The sequence below is a fragment of the Pelodiscus sinensis genome, chromosome 2, assembly GCF_049634645.1.
Source record: "Pelodiscus sinensis isolate JC-2024 chromosome 2, ASM4963464v1, whole genome shotgun sequence".
In the NCBI taxonomy this organism is placed as follows: domain Eukaryota; kingdom Metazoa; phylum Chordata; order Testudines; family Trionychidae; genus Pelodiscus; species Pelodiscus sinensis.
In genome coordinates, this window is record NC_134712.1 from 24,074,563 (window position 1) to 24,080,562 (window position 6,000).

The window sequence follows — 6,000 nt, forward strand, 5'->3', positions numbered from 1 at the left end:
ATTCATCTGTTATCCTTACAGAAACACAATGTTTGTGCAACATTTTTTGTACTATAAGTGGGTCTTATACTTAGCTTCAAGGGCTGAGCAGATTTTAGCTGAAACTTTTCAGAACAATTCACTTTCAGATAGAGATCAAACATGACAAATTTCAGCCCAAAAAAGAATGTTTTGGAAAGTTAAGAGTGTGTGAAAATTCAGTGTTGGGGAAAAAAAGAAATCTGTTTTCCCTAAATGCTTTGTTCCTTTTTGTTTTTTTTGTCTTAACTATAGTAGATATGATAATATATGAATTTATATGCAAATTGTGTACAGTTCTCAGGCACCTGGCAAACTGCCAGTGCAGCCTTTCTTGTTGCAAAGTTAGGGCAACAGATCTAAAATCAATGTAAAGCTTATACCTTTTGTGACTCAGCTGTGTGACTGTCACTGTAATGCTGAGCAAGGAAGGGAATGAATACAGAAGTCCTACAAGGTAGGTCTTAGCAAAAACTATACTGGAGAGTTTTAAAAACAAGATGGCAGTTTTGCATGTGAATCTAAAATGAATGAGGACCAGCTGCATTCTTTTGTAGGTGAGGGGTGTAAATGTGAGAGATGAGCACTAACATTCTCCTGTAAAGTTTGAGATTAGTGTGGATAAAAGGGATTTGCGACAGTGATTCTATGAGGACAGATGGAAGATTTCAACAGAGCTGGCATAATGCCAGCAGGGGGAAGGCATGCTTCAGAAATTTCAGAAGAGAAGACAGTTGAGGGCCTAGGTTGGACAAGAGATAAATGAGTCCTGAGCTGAGGCAGGAAAGGATGAGTTCTCTGTTTTAATCAAAAGGAAAGGACTTTCGTCATCCGAGACCGGAAGTTTACTGAAACATGAAAGTAAATGGCCATAGAAGAGTCATTAAGGCCGTTGATCTTCAAATGAGTAGCAGCATATGGATAATAGTTTAAAAAAACACACACCCAGAGAAATCGGGCAGTGTTCACACACCATGTCTCCTTAGAGCTTGCAGCCAGCCTCCAGTTGAGCTTCATTTTCCCACGGCTGCCTCGCTTGATGTTCTGTTCCTCATTGTCATAACTCAGGCCAATAAGGTCAGTGAGCTGGCAGCTTATACTCCATAAGATGTTGTTCTCAGTTGCTCTTTAATCAGAAGATTAATATTTACCTATTTTTTTGTCATTTCTCAAATGACAAAGCCCTTCCAGCATGCTTGGGATATTACTTGAGTTCTTAAATTCTACCTGGAAAGAAGTAAAACTGTTTCAATTGGCTTATGTGAGTAGGGGCCAGGATTTGGACTAAGACTTTGAAGGTTACATCGACTTGCTGATCTAAGGAATCCTGCTTCTCAGTGTTCCGTAATTCTCCAGTCTGGTACTGCGAAGTTGACACATCCTCCTGGCATCATTAGTGAGCTTGAGATACTCTCAGATCTGGGTTCCCCCACTTGGAACCGTGCAGCTCCCATCATTTTTAATGAGTTCTTTGTGTGCACATCGCAGGAAGAACAGATTCCTAATGAGAAACAGAGGGATTGCAACTGACAATTTTGATTTCCAGACTGCAAACTGTAGTATAACTGAAATGAGCTGTAAGTGTGCAACGGTCCAGGGAAAGGCTGAAAGAAGTGTTTGCTATGCATTACCCAAAATTGGAAACAACTTTAACAGAAGGTATTGTAACTAATTGTTCAGACTTAAAGTGTGTTCCGCATCTGTCTGTTTATGTGTATTTAAAAACAAATGGAGCTAGTATGTAGTTTCACCTTTATATATAAGCACCGCAACAAAGAAAATGCTGCTTTGGAACCCAGTACTACTCCATGCACTCAACTCCTGTTGTGAAGTCATTCAAAGTGCATCTTGCAAGGTCTGTTACTGTGAGTTTTGGTTTTGGGGGGTTGGGAGGGACAAAGGATTTGGTGGGTTCTGTTGCTGAAGAAAAAGTTTTAAATAGATTGTTTTGGATAATTACCTAATTAAATTTCTTCTGGGTTGGCTCAGACAGTATATCCAGAGCTGTAAACATCCTTATTGGTGTGCCCCACCTCATGAAGTGCAGTTTGAATTCTAGGATGATGTTCACTACTCATGCTCCAATACCAGGACATGTGGTATAAAAGCTACTTCGTGCTGATTAATTTGAGCACCCTCATGAATCTGAGTGTCTTTCCTCCCGTTAATTGCAGCCTGGACTTGCTCACAACACCAGAGGCCCTCCTGTTTGAGAGGAAACATCCATCTCCTCTTCAACCAGTTCCCTAGCCACACAAGTCCCCTGCCCCTGGCATGGAACTGCCTTTCTATTCCCTGGGGTAGAAACAGCAAAGTTCCCTGAAACAAGCAATAGAAGATGATCTCATGCTGAAGCTTGGGCCTGGTTGCATGAGCTAGGCAATAGGATGGCTTTGCTATTGCCAATCATGGCTGACTTTTTTTCCTTGCTTGAAAAAATTTAAAGAGCAATGAATGGTCCTGCAGCACCTTAGAGACTAACAAAAAATGTAGATATGAGCTTTTGTGAGCAGATCCTGCTTTTTCAGATGAATGGAGTTAAGGGATCCAGGTCATCTTAAGTTGTAGATGGTCCTACTTTGATTCTGAAGAGAAGTTCATGAGATGATGCCGGCAGAGGCAATGAAACCAATTTGTAAAGAACTGCTCTCTCAGACTGGGTATTTTTCTAAAAGATAGGCTCTACAAGTTACTTTTGGGGGGACGTCTACGGCCTGTGTTATACAGGAGGTTGGATTAGAGATTGCAATGGTCTCCATCCCTGTTTGCACTTTGTGAGTTTGAGTGCACAGAAATTCACTCATCTTACTGGTTGAGGTCTGTTCATTTTGCATTTTGATAATCCCTGATGTGACACATATTAGATAAATCTCTCTCTTTAATAGTTAAGATTTGCTACCGAATTCTTAGGTTTGGCCTAAAAGTCATTAGAAGTTGGTAATGCAAATCATATCTCCAGCCTAAGTGTATGCAGTCAGACACATTGATGTAGTCTGTATAGTTGCTCCTCTTTCAAATGTGCTGTCACTAGAGAAGAAGATATATGCTCCTCTTAGTGTCTCATGCCTTCTGCATCTTTTTCCAAACTTTCATATTCACTTTTAAATTGGTTTCAGATTTTGCTCATGTCTTTTATTTCCTTTTACTTACAAGCAATATTTTTTCTCTTAAAAATTGTATGCAGTGACCTCTAGGTGCTCTATTTTACCCTGAATTCTTTTGGACAGTCTGGGTATGTCTACACTGGACTTGGAGGTGTCATTTCCAGATTGAAGAGAGATACCCAAGCTAACATACTAAACTTAGATGTATAGTCATGATGGTGTGAGGGACTAGCTGCCCCAAGTACGATCCTGTCCAAGACCCTATGTATATTCTCAGGGTGGCTAGCTCCTTTCGCCGCTTGCACAGATACAGCTACTCTTCTATTTTTAGCATGCTGGCTGGATCAGAGCTAATGTGGCAATGTCTCTTCAGACTGAACATTACATCTCTAGCTCCAAGTAAAGACAGACCCCAAGTCTGTATCTGGACAGTAGGCTTACATTTTGTAAATAGGGCTTTTAAAGTGATGGAAGCCTCCATAATTCAAGTGTTAGATATGCTACTAGGGTTGACCTATTCACATCTCTAATCCTCCCTTGTTAAGAGACTGAATATTTTGGAATCACCTAGAAGTCAGTAGAGAATTGGTGCCAGTGCTAAGCATGTGATTGGACAGCATTTCATACCAACTTTATGATTGGAAGGAGATTTATACAAAGTTGGGTCTGTTTTATTTTTTGATTAATTGACTGCACAGATTGCTGTTGATACAACTCAACATATATTAAGAAGTTGCAAATTGTACGGCGTTTGGAAGGATATCTTCTAAAAACAGAGATTTGGCAAGGGGCTCCTTACCTGTAGAAAAGTTAATGCCTTATTTCTGGTAAAGACTATTAAAGAAAATATATAAACCTGGAAAACTGGTCAAATCATTTTTACCAACCATACTAAATAACATCAAGGCATCAGTGAAATAAACACTGAAAATTTGAACTGTGTTTATCCCACAAAAATAAAGTTGAAAAATATAAAAGCCTATATAATTCATAAAATGAAAAGAATGTCTGCAATAAGAATTTTCACTCTGTTTTAAATTATGTCCCTTGCATCAAGTTCTTCATTTTACTAATCCATCCCAATTTCATCTACGGTGATATCTCTTAAATATATTGTGACACATTAGACCTTTGAGTGAATATTTCTTCTATATTTGAACAATGTGATTTAGTGTTATACCAGAGTGCACACTACTTTCAACATTCTGTGGGAGTGATTTCATCTTCAATATCTCAGTAAAAGTGATGGAGAGAATTTCATTTCCAGCAAGCTGTAAATTGAGTTAGTACTTTGAAGGCTTTTTGAAAGACTCAAGGCTCACATCACAGAACTTTGCATATCTGCATATATTAAGAGAATAGAAAGCAGGTTGTAAGATCTGACTGCACTTGTTTGTTACAGTTGACTTTCTCTCACTATCCCACATTGCTAGTTTGTTACAAAGCTGCTTAAATGTTTACGAGGTAGCATGTAGAAATTTTAGTTTTAAGTATTTACATTTAAAACAGGAAAACATGCTAGCTAATTGAAAGAGATGTGGCCGTTGCCTTGGCCATTTCAAAACACTGCAATAATATATTTGATAATAAATTGAAGCTTTCACTGCATGTATGTGGGACTCTCACAGCTTTTGAAATATTTGTAGATGTTCAAGGCTGGAACAGACTACTCTCATAATCTAGTGTAACCCTTGCAAAATACAGGGCCTGGAATTTCATCTAGCAACTCCTATTTTAGCACAGTTTCTAATTTGCATACCAAGTTCTTCTTTGAGGTTGGATTAAGTAATGTGATGTTAAACATAACTCTACAACCAGTGTGGATAGGAACAAGTCCCTGGTTACACTGGTTTAGTTCCAACAGGAGCTACTGACTGTAGTCTTCAACGATGTCAGCAATTTATCCCTATCTACACTGACTGTAAAGTCCTGTTAAATGCCATGTTAATTAGCATGACCCCTTAAAGTCTAATTCTGTCAGGAGCTAGCTTTCTAAGTAAAAACAAGCTTTCTGGAGCTAGAAGCAAATACTCCTTGCATTATGTAGAGAGGGGTTTTGTGTTAACACAAATAGTGTCATACCTGGCAAATGAATAACAACTGAATATTCTGGTGGGAGAATTTTTGTAATATTGAGAACTGCCCACTACTGAACCCCCATCATAGGGTGAGTAATAGAGTGGAATACAACAGTGACCTAAAAATGAAAAATCATCACTTGTTCCCTGACCTGTACTGTATGAGTGGGGGGGGGGGGGGGGGGGGGGGAGAAAAAAAAGCTTTCTGAATTGAGATTAAAATGCCAGCAAAATAATTGCTATTCTTCTGTGGGTATGTGGGAGCTACATTTTCTCACTTGTCTTCACTACATGGTATATCGCTGCTGCAGCAATTGATCCACCAGTGGCCAATATATCACAACTGCTTAGACAGAGTCGACAGGAGAACAGCCCCCTCCAACCTTAGTGCACAGAGGTACAGTGTGATAAGTACATTGACTTCAGTTATGCCATTTGCATAGCTAAAGTTGCATAGATTAGATCGAAGGGGGTTAGGGGTAGTTAGTATAAACAAGACCTGAGTCCTGTCAGCCAAAACACTTGAGTTTGCACTTTGTATAGAATATTGACCGGGTTTTAAAGAGTAACTGTTCACATTCCCCAAAGCACTAAATGAGCTAATGAGGTAAACATGGCAGAAGCATTTTGTTCATCAGTGAAGATCAGCCATTAATGAGAAGAAGCCTGGGAATTATTCAGTAATTCACAGCTAGTGAAAGTTGATACGTATTCCATCTTAATATGTTTGTGATACATCTAGGACTTGTAGAGAGAGGGTAGGCATGACAGTAAGCTATTGAGTTAGGATTCAGATTTGG